The 14,910-nt window shown below is 60.6% G+C and overlaps 1 protein-coding gene across 5 annotated transcripts in view; it reads right to left on the bottom strand.

The window, feature by feature from the left end:
* The window catches only part of BCL9L (BCL9 like), a 27,982-nt gene extending 13,072 nt beyond the window's left edge, over positions 1-14,910 (bottom strand). For 2 of the 5 annotated variants that reach the window (XM_088017892.1, XM_088017894.1), the window contains exon 1: positions 14,172-14,910. The gene's annotated coding sequence lies outside the window, so the exon portion shown is untranslated. Of the gene's footprint in view, positions 1-283; positions 600-7,739; positions 7,798-14,171 lie in introns of those variants that run through there. The other 3 variants (XM_088017891.1, XM_028106033.2, XM_088017893.1) reach the window with 3 other exon arrangements.

Genomic DNA, 14,910 nt, shown 5'->3' with positions numbered 1-14,910 from the left:
CAGAGCCCGAGCGGAGAGGCAGAGCGAGCTAGGGAGCCAGCGAGCGAGCGAGGGAGCGGGAGACGGACAGGACTGCAGCGTGCCTCGCCGGGCCCCGCACGCGCCGCACGGACAGACACCCGGCCAAGTGCGGCGAGGGGCGGGGCGCGGGCGGCGGCGGCGAGCGGAGGTTCGGCCTAGCGCTGGGCGCCGCCTGGCAGGGGCTCCGAGACCCACAAGAACCCGAACTCTGACTCACACACACAGCTCACACGTGGACGGGGAGACAAAGACACGCACGGACCCCAGGAAACTAGAGGCGCGCCCACGCCGACCCGCGGAGGTGTGCTGGAGGGCGAGGGAGGCGCTGGCCCAAGCAGGAACACGGAATCAGCCTGGGGCCCCCGCAGACGCCCAGGCTGCCCGACGGCAGAGAGGGAGCGCGCCGACTCATTGAGCGGATGAAAAGACTGAGGCCCGGCCACAAGGGAACCGGAGAAAGTTGAGCCTGGTAGTGACAAAGGAACACGCGCGCGCAGAAACATACACGCGGGGCCGTAGATACACCAACAGACTCACACAAACACAGAAGCCTCACCCAACCGCCCCCTGCCCTGCCCTCCCCCGCCCCCCCATCGGGGTGGGGGGAGGGGAGGAGACTTGGGCCCAGCCTCGCCCTCGTGATCGGCCCAGCCAGACACGGGTGCGCACTCTTGCCGCTCCCAGCAGGGCTGCTGGAGGCTGGGCTGGACCTGGAGGCGAGCCCCCCACCCCCTTTCCGACCCTGTGGAAGTCTAACCCTAAGTTAACCTCAGGCCCATTGGCCTTCCCTGCTCTAGCTCTGCCTCTGGGAAGAGAGGCTCCTCAGGGGAAGGTTCCAAAGTCCAGGGCCCAGCTGGGAAGCCTCCCTCGGCCAGCCCCCATCTCCTGCAACAGGTTAGAGCAGAAGCAGTTCAGAGCTGGGCTGGAGAGGGACCTGGGCTTAGGGACAGGCCTGTGGTTGACGCGTCTCACTCAAGCTCTCACCTTCACCACCGCGCGGGTCCTCAAAACTACCTACCACCTAAAGGGGCAGTATTATTATCCCCATTTCACCAGGAAGAAACTGAGGTGTGGGAAAAGGAAGCGACGTGCCCCTGGGTCATGTGACCATTCCTGGGGTGTTTCTCCGCACTGCAGTGTCTCTCCTCATCTGAGCCTGCACCAGAGAGGTGGGCTTCCAGCTACTGGGCCCGCCCCCGGTGGGGCAGAGGGGCAGGGCAAGGGGCACCCACTACCTCCTGTGTTCACAGCTTCAAATCTTGGGACCTGTAATAATTTGGAATGGGGCTGTTAGGAAATTAGTCCTCTCCGGTGTCCCCAGTCTGACCAGGGCTCCTCCCCAGAAGAATCTTGGAGTGGCCCTCCCCTCTCCGACTCCACCCCCTCGCTCCCACCAGGCCGCAGGGCGAGCTGAGTCAAGCACAGATGAGTCAGGACTTTCCCATCTCACACCTCCCCCCTACCCCTCAGGAGTTTGCCCCCGCTCCCAAAGACCCCTCCTCCTCTACACATTCAGGGCACACGCCCCCCCCCCCCCGAAGACACCTGGAGGGCCTGGGGATGGGGGGTGGCTAATTCCTGGTGGGTGCAGTTTTTCACCAGTGAGTGAAGGGGGCTTCCCAGCACCCGAGCAGGAGCCCCTGGGATGAGTGAAAGGAAAGGCATGGGACTCTGGGCACATTGCTGGGGCTCCCTCTTAGAGAGTAGGGTGGGGAGTGGTGACTTGTGCTCACAAAAAGGCTTCGAGAGTCACCTGAGCAAACGGTCAGGAGTACAGGCCAGGAGGCTGTTGAGACAAAGAGCCTGAGATCAGCTGCTTCCCCATGGTCTTCCCTGGGGGGTTGGGGGGAGCCGGTGGACCTGACCTCGGTGGGGGGAGGGAGATCAGGGAGGCTTCCACGGATGCCTTCAAAGGATGCGCAACAGAGAGCTGCCACGGGTAGAACGGGCATTCACACACCAGTGGCAACCCGCCTATTTCCAGCTGCCCCCGCCCCGGGAGCCCCTGCCTGGTTCACCAGCTGGCCCACCGGCTTCATTCCCTAGCTCAAAACCACTCAGGAGAGGCAGTGAGAAAATGGTTTGGAGGCTCCATGCTCCCCAGTACAGTGGGCAGACACCTCTAGAGAGGAAATGGGCTGCGAGGGCCCTCCTGGAGCCACGGGGGTGGGATTATTGTCCCCTGGCTCAAGGAGATGCAGCTCCCAAGACAACAAGGGCGGGGTCCCTTTTCTCCTGGGTGTCAGGACTCGGTCCCTCGAAGCTCTCCTCTACCACCCAGGTCACTTCCTCTTCCTGAGGTGGTGACTCAGCCCAGTGGGGAGGTCAAGGATTCATAGCCCAGCAGGAAATCTGCTCAAGAACCAAGGTGTTGCTCTGGGACCCTCTACGTGGGGACTCACAGGCTCAGAGGGCTTCTCCTTGCCCTGGTTCCTAGCAGCTCTCCCCACTTCCCCCCACCCCACCTCTTGCCAGAGGAGACCATGCAAATCAACAATCTTGTCTGGTTGACAAACCACCTCACCCCACCTGCAGCCCCAGGGTGATGCCAGGCAATCCCAGTCCTGCAGTTGTGTGGGGACTCCTAGTCCCAGACTACTCTAGTCTGGGGTGTCTGAACAAGGTGCTTCTGGGGAGAAGGGGGGTTCTGCCCATTCTGGTGCCCACTGTCCCCTCTGGAGTCTGCAAGACAAGTGACATGGCCTAGACAAGCTTGAAGTCACCTCACTTGGCTCCCTCAGCCAGTGCCAATGTGGCCAGGCCTTGGGACGCAGTCATGCCTTGGCAGTGGGGTGCCCCCAAAGGCTGCTGCCCAATCCCTGGCTGCTCCCTCCCTCCGGGGGGGGGGAGGGGGAAGGGAGGGTGGGGGGCACAAGGAAACAAGACAGGGCAGGAAGCCCAGGCAGGCGGCGGGCACTCTGGGCCAGGCACAAACAGCCAACACAGGAAACCACAGCCCACCCCCGCCCACCCCACCCGCCCAAAGCTCTGGGAGAGAGGAGCTGCCAAGAGCCTGGTACCCCCAACCAGGGCAAGGGCCCAGGGTTAGCCCGGGGCAAGGCAAGAGCCAGAAGTTCTTTTCAGTCCTCTCTCTGCCCCAGACCCTACCTGGGGAGGGGGAGAGGAAGCCAGGCTGGCAGGGACGGCACTGCCTCTTTAAATCCACCGAAATCCTGAGCTAGGCCCAACCCAGCTCTGGTTTCACAGGAAGGAAAGGCGCTCAGGAGCCAGTAGGGCAGGCGGTGGCTGGAATTAGCCCCACCGGCCCAAATATATCTGGTCTCCGCCTGCCACCCCACTGGCACTTCCTGCCCCCTGGCACCTGCACCACGGTGGGGGGTGGGAGAGGGTCTAGGAGGGAGACCCCAGTCTCTGGAGTGGTCCTGTCGCCAGGTACACGTGGGCGGAAGGTGACTTCCCAAAGCCTGGAGTCCCCGCAGGGAGGAATGGGCAGGGTGGCTCCCTGTGGGCCCTCACCTGGCCTGTCCTCCAAGGGGTTAATCTGGCCCCTGTTTGGGGGGGGTGGGTAGGGGTGGCCTAGGAACCTCCTCCAAACTGCCTGGCGGCCGGGAACAATGGGGCCATTGTGGGAGGACTGGAGTTGGGCAGACTGCTGGCACAGCCAGCCAGCGCACCACGGGGCGGGACCTCACCCAACGCCCGGCGCGCTCCCCCAGGTACCACCAGCGGCAGACACATCCTCCCAGCCCCCTCACCTCGCCTGCCCGGCCCAAACCCCTGGCACCGGCAGCACCTGGAGGGCCCTCCAGCTCTGCCCACGTTGACACGCAGGCGGCCATGACCCTGCAGGAAGCAGGAGCCTGTGGGCCAGGACCGGGTGGGGGTGGGGACTGAGAGACAGGATGTGTGCCTGTGATCCTCCCGCAGGGAAGACAGGAAGGCCGAACGGGGTTTCTGGTGTCAGTCCTGGCACCCTCAGGCAAGAAGGGCTTAGGGGATTGTGAGACCAGGGACAGGCAGGGTCCCCTGCCCCCAGGCCTCCTTTCCCACACTCATTCCAGAAACCTGCTCCCCGAGGAGATCCTGCCCCAGCAGCCTCACCTCCTGGGGTTGGGACATGGGCAGTGCAATGAGGGCTGGGTTCACAGTCAGGCAGACAAGGTGCCAATCATATCCCGCCCTGTCTGAGCTAGGGGACTTGTCCCTCTGAGGCTGTTTCCTCATCTCCAAAGTGAGGGTAAATGTACAGGGTGAGATACTCAGTGAAACCATCTAACAGAATGCCTATGACATTCTCAGCCCTCAAGAAACCACCTCTGGCCATGATGTCCCCTTCTTTACCCCCTGCCTGGCCCCCAGATTTGTGGGCACTTGGGAAATATAGGTGGGCATTTGTCCTTGGAGTATCCAAGGGAATGAGGCCCATGAACATCATATAAGGGGTACCGAGTACAAAGACTTCTGTCCTCCTGGAAGAGGCCAGCTCCCTCAGCTAGCTCTCCCCTGGGCATCACTAACTTTACTGACATACACTTGAACCCAGAGGTGAACCCAGAAAGCTGGGTTCCATTCTCTTAGCTTTAGGTGTGTGTCTCAAAACCTCAGGAGGCAAGTGAAAGGGGGTTTCCCGTCAAACAGTGGCCCACGTTCCCCCGGCCAGGCAGCCCTCTCCCCGCCTGACCCCTTGGCAGATTCCTGCAGGGTTTGGGCTGGAGGAAGCTGGAGCCTACTTTCCTGCCATGCACATTCTTAAAGAGGGAAGGGTCTGAGAGGGCAAGACGAGCGACTGGCGCAGGAAGTTCTAGAAAGCAGGGGTCCGGGGAGAAGGCCTATCCTCTTCTGAACTGGAGAGGGCTGTCCCTCTCAGGGTGTCTCCACAAGCCCCAAAAGGGTTAACAAGGCCCTAAAAATAACCTGGCTCCCAGCAGGACCCCCCAGCCATCTGTTCCCATTTTCTCCTGTTCACATTGGAACATCTGAAACCAGCCCCAGAGCCCCAGCCCGATCCCAAAAATAGCCCCAGCCTGCCCAAGGAACAGGCCCCAGGGGCCGGGCCTGGGCGACATGGCCAGCACAGCAGTGAGGCATGGCCCAGGCCAACCCTAGCCCTCACTTTCAGGCCCACAAAAGGGAAGTGTCCTCTCTGGTTCCAGAAGGAGAGGATGCATAGAGCCAGGGGCTCCAGCCCACCCATCTTGGTACCAGGCCAGAGAAGGTACCTGCCAGCCAAGCCCAGGTCTCAGACACAGGAGCCCTGGGATCCCAGACACTTCTGCCACATCTTATAATCCACTTTCCCCTGAGATTTGGATACTCACTCCCCAGAAGATCCAAACCACCTGTCTGCAGAGCTCCCCTAGTTGTGGGCACCCCATCCCTGCTGTCCACTCCTGGGCTCCTCATCCAGAGGTTCCCAAGCCTCAGCTCCTATATTATCCCATCCCCCATGCCAGGACCTTCAGGAGCCCTGCTCACCGGTGTCCCTCGGCACTCACCCTGCCCCAGGGGCACACAGGGCTGAAGCAGAACTCTTTCCAGCACTGCCCACACTTACCATGCCACCCACAAAAAGAGTCCTCTGGCTACTGTGGATGCTGATATGACCCCACCCCTCCTCTGGGCTTCAGGATGCCTCCTCCCTGCCCGTTTGTGTGCGGCAGGTGCCAGGCATGCCCATCTGGGCTTCTATACATATCACAGGTCTGGGCACTGCTCTGCCACACTCGGGGAAAATGCCCAGGCAGAGGGTACAGGGAATCCAGGGGACCCTAGACCCTGGGGCAACCCTAACAGCTGCCATCCACGTCACAGCTCCACACTGCCACTGTTCTTCCCAAGGAAGGTCCCTGACCCCTTAGGCCAGGAAGGAGAGGAGGCAGCCAGTTAAGCCATTTAAGGACAGAATGTTGCGTTCAGCCTGGTGAAAGAACAGAGCAGCAGGGATGGAATGGTGGGAGGGGTGCTAAAGTTGATCTGAGCCAGCAGCCTGGGGGAGGGAGAGCTCAGCCTGAGAAGTGCGGGCAGACAGGGAGGGACATGTCCGAAGTCCCCCAGGCCCCCCTCTGGGCCTATGGCTATTTGGTGAACCTGCAACCAAGATGTCAGCTGGCTCCAACAGTGGGGAGACTGAGGCAGTGAGAAAGTGAGTCCGGAAGGGTCTTAGAATCTAGGAGTCTGAAGTTCTGGAAAGGTTGTCCCCGCCCCCAGCCCCAGTCCCCCACCGCCGTCAGTTCTTCCCTGCCAAAGCCCCCCGGGAGTGGTGTTAGGAGTCCCGGCAGAAGGTGATGGCTAGGGGCAAAGAGGAGGCTCTCTCCCTGGTATTGAGCATTTATTCCATCACATCAGGCTGTCCTGCATGCTACACACGCATGATCTAATTTAATCCTCACAATAGCTTCTACACGAAAGTACTTTTATGATCCCCCACTTTAAGGGAAGTTAAGTAACTTGCCTAAATTACACAGTCCAGAATGAGAAGAACCGGGATTTGAACCCAGACATGCCAGCAATTGGGTTCTTAACCAGTTTGTGAGACCAGTTCACCCTGAATCAGCCCTCTGTGCTCTGACGAGAGAATAGGTGCCCCTCACTCATTCCACATACACTCCCTCCACGACCAATGTGCCCCAGGTCCTGGCTAGAGGCCAGAGTTCCTGCCCAGGGAAGAGATCAAAGAGAGGGCACCACCCCCCACCCCCTCAGCACAGGTGCCCTGAGAGCAAAGTTCTGGGGGGGGGGGCCAGTCCTACCCACCCCCAATCCGCTATGTCCTCGCCCATCCTGGTCCCTAATTGTCGGAAGGGAGCCAGGCAAGTTACCATGACAACAACACAGGGCCCCTGCTGAGAGAGACGGTGGGGGGGGGGCCTGGAGAGGAGTCTGCCGCCCCTCTCACTCCCCAGGTGGGGGTCAAAGGTCAGGTGGGACTCCCTAGTAAAGGTGGAGTCCAACCCCTGCCCCCACACCTGCTCAGCCACACCTGTCACTGCTCCCCACTTTTTTCATTGCCTGAGTTGGAAGCAGGACGACTTCCTCCCCGTCCCTGAGGGGTAGTGGCCTCCGGCCAGGGAAGGAGAGTGGGGGGATTAGAAGCCCCTCCCTCCGGAGGACGGTCTAAGAGACGTGCCTCCTCCCAGTTCTCAGCCTTCGGCAGCTTTCCCTAGTCAGCCCAGGAGCCTACAGGCTTGTTTGTTGTGAATTCAGGGAGTTGTTGCTAAGTAAGGAAGGAGGGGAGGGAGGGAAGGAGGGGGGTGGCAGGAGGGAGAGGGAGAGAGGGACAGAGGGACAGAGAGAGAGAGAGAGAGAGAGAGAGAGAGAGTGTGTGTGTGTGTCTAAGGCCAGGGCAGAAACCACATTACAGTGGCTGGTAGCCACCCTGGCTTTGACTCAGCCGGCGGAGGCCAAAGCCAGGACAGAGCGGGGGCAAGTACTTGGGATGACCAGGAAACCGTACCTTGCCCTCCAGGGGTGATTGGGCAGGAGCTCCCCACCTCCCAGCCGGGAAAGATTCCAGCTCAGAAAAGGCCTGGGACTTTCACTGGAGTGGCGCTTTAACCCTTCCTGCCCCACCCCCACCCCCAGGTTGCAGGTTGTAAGGCGGTTAGCTCCCCTCCTCTGGGGGCAGGAGAATGAAAGGAGAAGTGGGGGCAGAAAGCCAGGGGGAGGGCGCCCAAGACAAAAAGCCAAGCAGGAGACTGGCAGACAAGAGAGCGGTGAGGCGGCTGCGGAGGGCACACGCAAGCACGGGGAGCTCTCACCTCGGGAGTACTGTGTGACGGGCTCAGGCTCAAGGGTGTGGTCTGGGAAGGGGGCTCCCTGTGGAGAGAGGGTCACAGCTAGAAGCCCCAAGCCAGCAATCTAGGCCCCTGCTCCTCCCATAACCCCAGCCCCGCCCCCAACATGTACACCACATAAACGTGTACACACACACACACACACACACGCGCACACACACACACACACGCACACAGAGCCTGCAGCTCCAGGAAGTCTCTGAGCTACTCGGACACCACCCCCCCCAAACACACACTCCAGGACTTCTGTGGATTGGCTGGGAGCCAGGCCTGACCCAGCTGCTGCACCACACTGCTCCCCCTCCCTACCCTGGAAGCAGGAAAGGAGAAGGCACTGGAAGATGCCTGAGAGAGACAGGGGCGGGGCCAATGACTCCCATGACCTGGCCTGAGGTCCTGGGGGAAGGGATAGATGGGGAGACCAGAGGACCCTGGCTTTCAGTGCCAGCCAGCCCCAGGATTATCCTAGGTCAGAGAAAAGAATGGTGCCTCTCCCGTGTCCCTGTGTGGTCCCTCTGGCTACACCCCTTGTCCCCTGAAGACACAGAGTCCCCACCGGCCTGGCTGGGAGGGCCTGGGGTGAGAGGATCTGGCTTAGCAGTTCAGTAGGACGGGGGGCTGGGTGAAGCTCCCACAGGCAGGCAGGAGGGAGGCTGGTGGCTGGGCTCAGTTTGTACTGGGGGTCAAAGGGGAGTTCTTTTCCGAAGAATTCTGGGAGAGACGCCAACTAGAGCAAGCTGCTAACCACCCCTCCCTCTCTCTCTCTGCACTGGGGGCAGGGGGGTGTCCCTGCCAACCAGACTTAACCCTGTGCAGCCTGTGTTGCTCCTGGGCCCAGGATGGGGGAGTTGGGTAGGAGACCTCCAGCTGGGCTCAACTTCCAGTTCAAGGGGGCAGGTGCAGGGTGTCTTCTGCCAGAATGAAGCTGGTTCCACATAGCCCCGTCTGGTAGCGCCCTGCCTTACCGCCACCTGGGTGACTTTTCTAGGCTCATCTCCTGAAGGTGTCTGCAGTGACGTGTGTGTGCGTGTCTCAGAGACAGAGATTGAGAAACAAACTGAAAATTCCTTGCCAAAGCCCTCCCCTTGCTGGGTCACTGAGCACTGTACCAACCTGTGCCTCTAGCCCTCCCTTCCTCCCACTGGGACCAGAGGCCACGGGGGTGGGGGGAAGGGACAGCTTATCCTCTGCCTATCTCCTGCTGCTGTCTCCACAGGCCCTGGACTCCTACAAACAGCCCCTGCCCGGGCCCTCTTCTTCTTCTTCACTGATCTGACCCAAGTGCTTCTAGAGGAAAGCATTCAATTAGAGCCTGAGACCCCAGGATGGGAAACTGAGTCATAGTGAGATTATCAGGGGTCCCAGTGCCCAAATCCCGTGCTAACATAACTCTGCTATCACCACCCTTGCTTTGGCAACAAACAAACAAAAAACAAAAACGCCCCCCCCAGTATCCTCCCCCACTGCAGAACACTGTCTAACTACAGAATGAAATTAAACATGAAGGACTTCCCAGGATCCAGGCTACCATGGCAGCTGGCCCCACCCCAAATGCCTCATATTTCTGGGGTGGAACATCACCCCCTTAGGATTCCAGTGCCCTCTGTCTTCTGTGAAGACTAGAAATATCAATGTCTTGTCTTGTTTTGCTGTCTGCCCCTAGCTAGAGAAGTCAACTTTCCTGAATCTTAAATTAGCCGCCAAGCTCCCAGGTCTGATGTGGCTGGCCTGTTCCTCATCCCCAGTGAAGCAAATGACTGGGGTGGAGGGTTAACTCCCTTTCCTAGCCCTGCCTTTATGGCACTAGCCTCTCTATGGTCAGCCACCACTGTATCATGAGGTCAAGAAGAGGGTGCTGGGTGTCTGTGAGAGGCAGAGGAAGAGAGCCCAGCCCAGGGGGGACAGTTTATCCCAAAGTCTCCCCCTCCACCACTTTCTCTCCAAGGACCATGAAACTGCCAGAAGCCTTGGCCCCATTCCAGGAAACCTCCCTATCAAGGGACAGAGGACTCCATGTCCCAGGCTGCTGTAGGGAGACCTGTGGCTACACACACCACACATACTCAAAGGGAGGAGGAGAGAAGCAGAGCACACACGTGTACACACACACACACACACGCACATAAACTCATCAAAGAGACACAACCCCAGGCATACACACTCCTCAGAGACATTCCCCGGGACGTGCAACTGAGACACAGACATGATTCCCAAAGATACACATCCAAGATATCTATCTCCTAAAAATAACCCCAAACTCCCTAAGAATGCCTCAAGACCCATAGAGGCTGCCACACTCCCAGAGAATGAGGAGAGCTCCAGAATCAGAAAAGACATGGGCCAGTCATACAGAAGTGCTGACAGACAGAAGATACACCCACACTGGGATACACACACACACACACACTGGCTCGCACACACGCACGTACACACACACACACACACACAGTAGTATGCACGTGGCTGAGTGCTAGCACTCAAACACACACACACACAGACCCTGGCAATGCACAGCGTGAGGTCAGATTAGAGGACTAAGTTCTGGGCTAGTGGGAAGGAGGGGAGTCAGAGGGGGTGGAGAAGTAAGTACTCAGGGATTTCAAAACAATCTTGGTTTCGAAATGCTGGAAATGCTGGATTCAGGGCCATTCCCAGTTGAGGCTCGGGGTGGAGAGTAAGGGGGAGGGGAAGACAGGCCAGCACAGGGCCACCAGCCCTTTGGAGGAGCGGGTGGGACAGAGGGAATCCCAGCCCCCCAGGGAGGGGAGCCTAGAAGAGACACCAAGGTTAGGAGGGGCAGGAGGTCCAGGGCCAAGCAGGAAGGGCCTGGGGTGGAAAGGAGGCAAAGAAGGAGAGGACTCCGCTTTGGCCACTGAATGAAAAAGAAAGAAGGCAGGGGAGGCCGCCCTTCCCCTCGGGAGAGGAAGAGGGAAGCTGCCTGTGCCCGCTTCCCCCATATTCCCCCATATGTGGGCGGTGGTCAACACCTTCTCCCCTACAGAGTAGCACCCCGGCTCCCCTTCTCCGCCAGCTAGCAGAGCCCCAAGATGGGCCCCAAGCTAAGGGGTCTGAGGGGGTGGGGGGACAGCAAGGGCCCGCAGTGCTCAGAGATCCTCCGTGGGACCCAGGACTCCCCATACTCAGAGCAAGGTGGGAGACAGCTCCCTGGGCACCAGCGGCTTCCCTCTTCCTCACGGGGAGGGGGGCCTTTGGGGAGACTGAGGCAGTACAACATACCCCCACACCCAAGAAGTCACCCCTCCCCTCCCGGGGCAGCAGAATGCCCTTACTGCCCCTCCCCCAACCTCCAGGGACAGTCTAGGCAGTTCTCTCCCAGGGAAGGGGAGGTCAGGCCAGGCTGGGGGTGGGGCTCTGGAGGCCTGGCCCTGGCACCCAGCGGAGGAAATTCCAGGCTGTAACTCCAGGCTGCCTTTAGGGCCGCCCATCCAAGCGACATGCAGCACCTCAAGAGCGCTAGTATGGGGGCCTTCTCCACCTAGTCCTTCAGCTCCTAGCCTCGGGCTACCCAGCCCTCCACCTGGCCCCAGCCCCGCTCTGGTAGTTAAGAGGACAAGACCTGAGGAAACTTAGCACTCTCTGGATGAGCCTCTACCAGACCCATCCTGGCCCCTTGGCCACCCAGAGCCTCCTTTTCCCAGATCCCTGGGGGTAGCCCCTCCAGTGTGGCTATGGTGGGCAGCTGCCAGGGCTGGCAGGCAGGGGCACAGATGCCAAGCTGCAGCAGCGAGGCGCTCAACAGGTTGAGCCAGTCCCTGGAACAGCCAGCCCCACCCCAGGGAGAGCGGGCCTGGCAGAGGCTCCCTGCCCGCGGCACCCAGCCTGTACCCGCTTGGCTCCCACGGCTGCCCACTTTCCCACGCTGCCATCCCCCTCTGCTTCCTCCCCCCAGGTCAGCACCCGGGCAGTGCCCAGGGCTCCTGGCACAAGGAAGGGATGCCATTTCCCCATCACCCCTGGGTACCCAGGCTCTTGGGGGTGCCTCATCACCAGCAACCAAGGAGCCCCAGGAAGAATAAACATGGCATCAGGACAAGAACCCCAAAGTGCCCCCCACCTCCTTGCAGGCTTTTCTGGGAAGTCCTGGGAAGCCTGGACACTCAGACACCCTGGCTCCCCGCAGATGCCCCATCCTCTGGGCACTGGGGCAGAAGTTCAGCCTGTGGCGCCAGAGCCAGTGTGGCGGTGCCCCCAGCTCCGGTCTTAGACTCCCTGGAGGAGGGGCTGCAGAGCTGGGCGAGTGCTGGCTCCTTCCACTCTTACCAGAGCGGCTGCTACCTGCAACCCTGGTCCTTTTCTTCCACCCCACTCCTGGGCTACACGGAGCTCCATCCCAGCCACTCCCCCACAGGCCGGCATCCCCCCTTTGCAGGCATCTCCTTTAATCTAAAGCAGGTGCCAGGCATTCCAGCCCTTGCTGAGTCGACACTGCCACCCACTAGGTCTCTGCCCAGAAGGCTACTGCCCTGCATGTTCAGGGAAGCTGAGTCTCCAGCCCAGGGCTTCTGCTTAAGCCAGGTACCCAGAAGCTGGGGGGCAGGAACTACCCAGACAGAGGCATGGGTGCCTGGCACAGGTTCAATAAGCAAGTTCACTAGGCCCCACATTATCACTGTTGTTCTAGTCCCAGATTTCTGTGGACCACCAATCCTTCTCCAGGACTCTGTAATCTCTTCCCGCCTTGACCCTCAAGCCCAGTAATTAGAGATTCATTTTGAACCTCCACATGGACCTCCAGAACCCAGCTCCAGCCATGGGGCCCCTGCTATCCCAAGCACAGGAGTTACCCTGGATGGAAGATTATAGGTATTCTACCCCTAACCGGTGCCCTTTCAAACATTAAACCTCCCCCCCCACACACACCGCCCCCCAATCAGAGGCAATACAGGTAAGCAGAGAACCTCTAGAGGGAGGTGGCTAGAACCTGGCCTTCCAGGCCTGGTTCTCCAATGCCAAGGAGCCTGATCACCTAGGGGAGGCAGCACCTTCCTTCTCTACCAGATTTCCCTTACCCCTCACCTTCCTGGCCCATTCTCACTGCATCCCGAGGCTTCTAGCACCAGGCGCCTCACAGATGATACCAGAAAGACAGGGCCTGATCATGCTCTTCCCCTGGGGCCATGAAATCCTGACCCAGAGAAGGCAAGACTGTGCTAGGGAGCAGCAGATAAGCCCGGCCCCACAGAAGTGGCTGCTCTCCGGAGAGGCTGAGGAGTGGGGAGAACAAGAGGAGTGGAAGCCCACCCACCCTGGAGGTCATACTCGGAGAGCTGCCCAGAGGCATCAGTGGGATTCCAGCAGATACAGTGTGAAGACAGCTTTCCTAAGTAAAACAGGAAACCGAGGCCAAAGATCAAGTGGGCCCCGAGCCCCTATCCCAAGGCTCAGTCACATGCCCAGCTCACCTCTCCCAGAGCAACACTTTTCCTCCCTGCAGCAGAGCCCCCCCACACACACACACAGACACACACCCCAAGCAGCAGACAGCCTCAAGGAGGCGGGAGGAGGGGTGTCAGAAAAACCCGGAAGGAAGGAGGCTGGACAGACAGACAGAAGCAGATCCTGGCTTCACTGCTCCAGAGAGACACCCTCCAGACTCCCAGACTGTGAGGGACACTCTCCTTCTCAGCAACCCAGAGGGAGAAGGGGAGAGTAGACTTCAGTGTCTCCTGAAACCAAATTCCAGCAGCCCAGGAACAGGACATACTCTAGACAAGCAAGAAGGCTTAAGTCTCACTTCTCTTCCTCATATTCCTCCTCCAAGAGCTCCCCCGGACCGAGGCAGGGGGAGCCTCCCCTTAGCAGTGCAGGGACACCTCCAAGGAACTGTGTGACTGCCCCACCCCCCAGCCAAGCCCACACCACTGAGAATCCTTGGCCGGGGAGACTCCTCCAGGCACAGCCCCTCCTGCTCCTAGGCACTGCTTGGGGGCAGAGGGTAACCCCAGCAATCCCCAAGCCTAATGCACCTCCTTCTGGAGGCTCCCATTAGCCAGGGGAGGAGTGCTGGGGTGCTGAGACCCAAGAGGTTGGTGAGCCTGGGAGGGGGACTACATCTCCCAGAAGCCCCCAGGGCAGGGTTGCTGCTCCAGCTGGCCCAAGGCCGGCCTTGTTCTCTGCGCTAGGGTGGCAGGGTCCCCTGGCTGCCCCTAAGCCCTCCCCCCTGAGCTCTGGGGCTGCCAACCTGACTGGGGGCCCAAGAGTAGCCACCACTAACCCTGGGGGCGTCCCCCACCCTTTAAACAGCCTGGGGGTGCGTGCCAGAGGGCAACAGACAATCAGACTGTGTTCCCCCTCCCCAGTTCAAACTGGATCACCCTCCTCGAGCCTCTGCCTGCCTGGCATGACTTTCGCCCTCGGCCCCAGCCCACCCCTCACCTCGCGCGGGTCGGGGGTCCTCACGCCAGGCCGGAGCTGGACGCCATGACCAGGTCAGGGTCGGTGACTGGATTGGGGTCCTCCGGCTTGCCAGTTGGAGGTGCGGAGGGGGGCGGGCAGGCGGTGATCTTTTGATCCTGGACGCCTTGATCTCAATACCAGCCCGGCCCGGGAGAGGGTATCCGGGGGTCGCTGGGCGCCTAGGTTCCTGCCTCCCAACCGCCGAGCATGGTCGTGGGCGCCGGACAGAGGCGGGGAGAGCGTGCACACCCGCCCGGCCCGGGGCTCGGGGCTGGGGTCTCGGCCCCGAACCTCACGGCTCCGGCTCCTGCTCCTCCTCCCTTCCTTCCTTCCTTGCTTCCTTCCTTCCTTCCTCCCTTCCTTCGCCTCCTCCTTTCACTTTCCCCGAGGCCCGCGGGGACGGCGGGCGCGGGGCGGGGAGGGGGCTGTCTGGGCGCTTATTGTTGGTCGGACGCCGAGGGTCCGGGTCGCAGCCCCCGGGCGGCGCGGCGCCGGGGGACCCAGGCGTGCGGGCGTCCGGCCGGCTGGCTCCGGGCGGCGGCAGTGGTGCAGCGGCCCCGGGTCCGGGGCATGTCCGGCCACTGGCTCCGCCGCGCGCCGCCGCCTCCCCGGGCTCCCCTGCGCTGCCGGAGCCTCGCGCGCCCCTCCACTCGGCTCCTCTCCCCAGCCTGAATAAGCATCGGGGCTCTCTGGCTGCCTCCTTCTGCCTTCATACCAG

Source organism: Eumetopias jubatus, unplaced genomic scaffold (genome assembly GCF_037043125.1).
Source record: "Eumetopias jubatus isolate StellerSeaLion01/CBP00866 unplaced genomic scaffold, mEumJub1_p1.0 scaffold_13, whole genome shotgun sequence".
NCBI lineage: Eukaryota > Metazoa > Chordata > Mammalia > Carnivora > Otariidae > Eumetopias > Eumetopias jubatus.
This window is presented reverse-complemented; position numbering and strand designations above follow the sequence as displayed.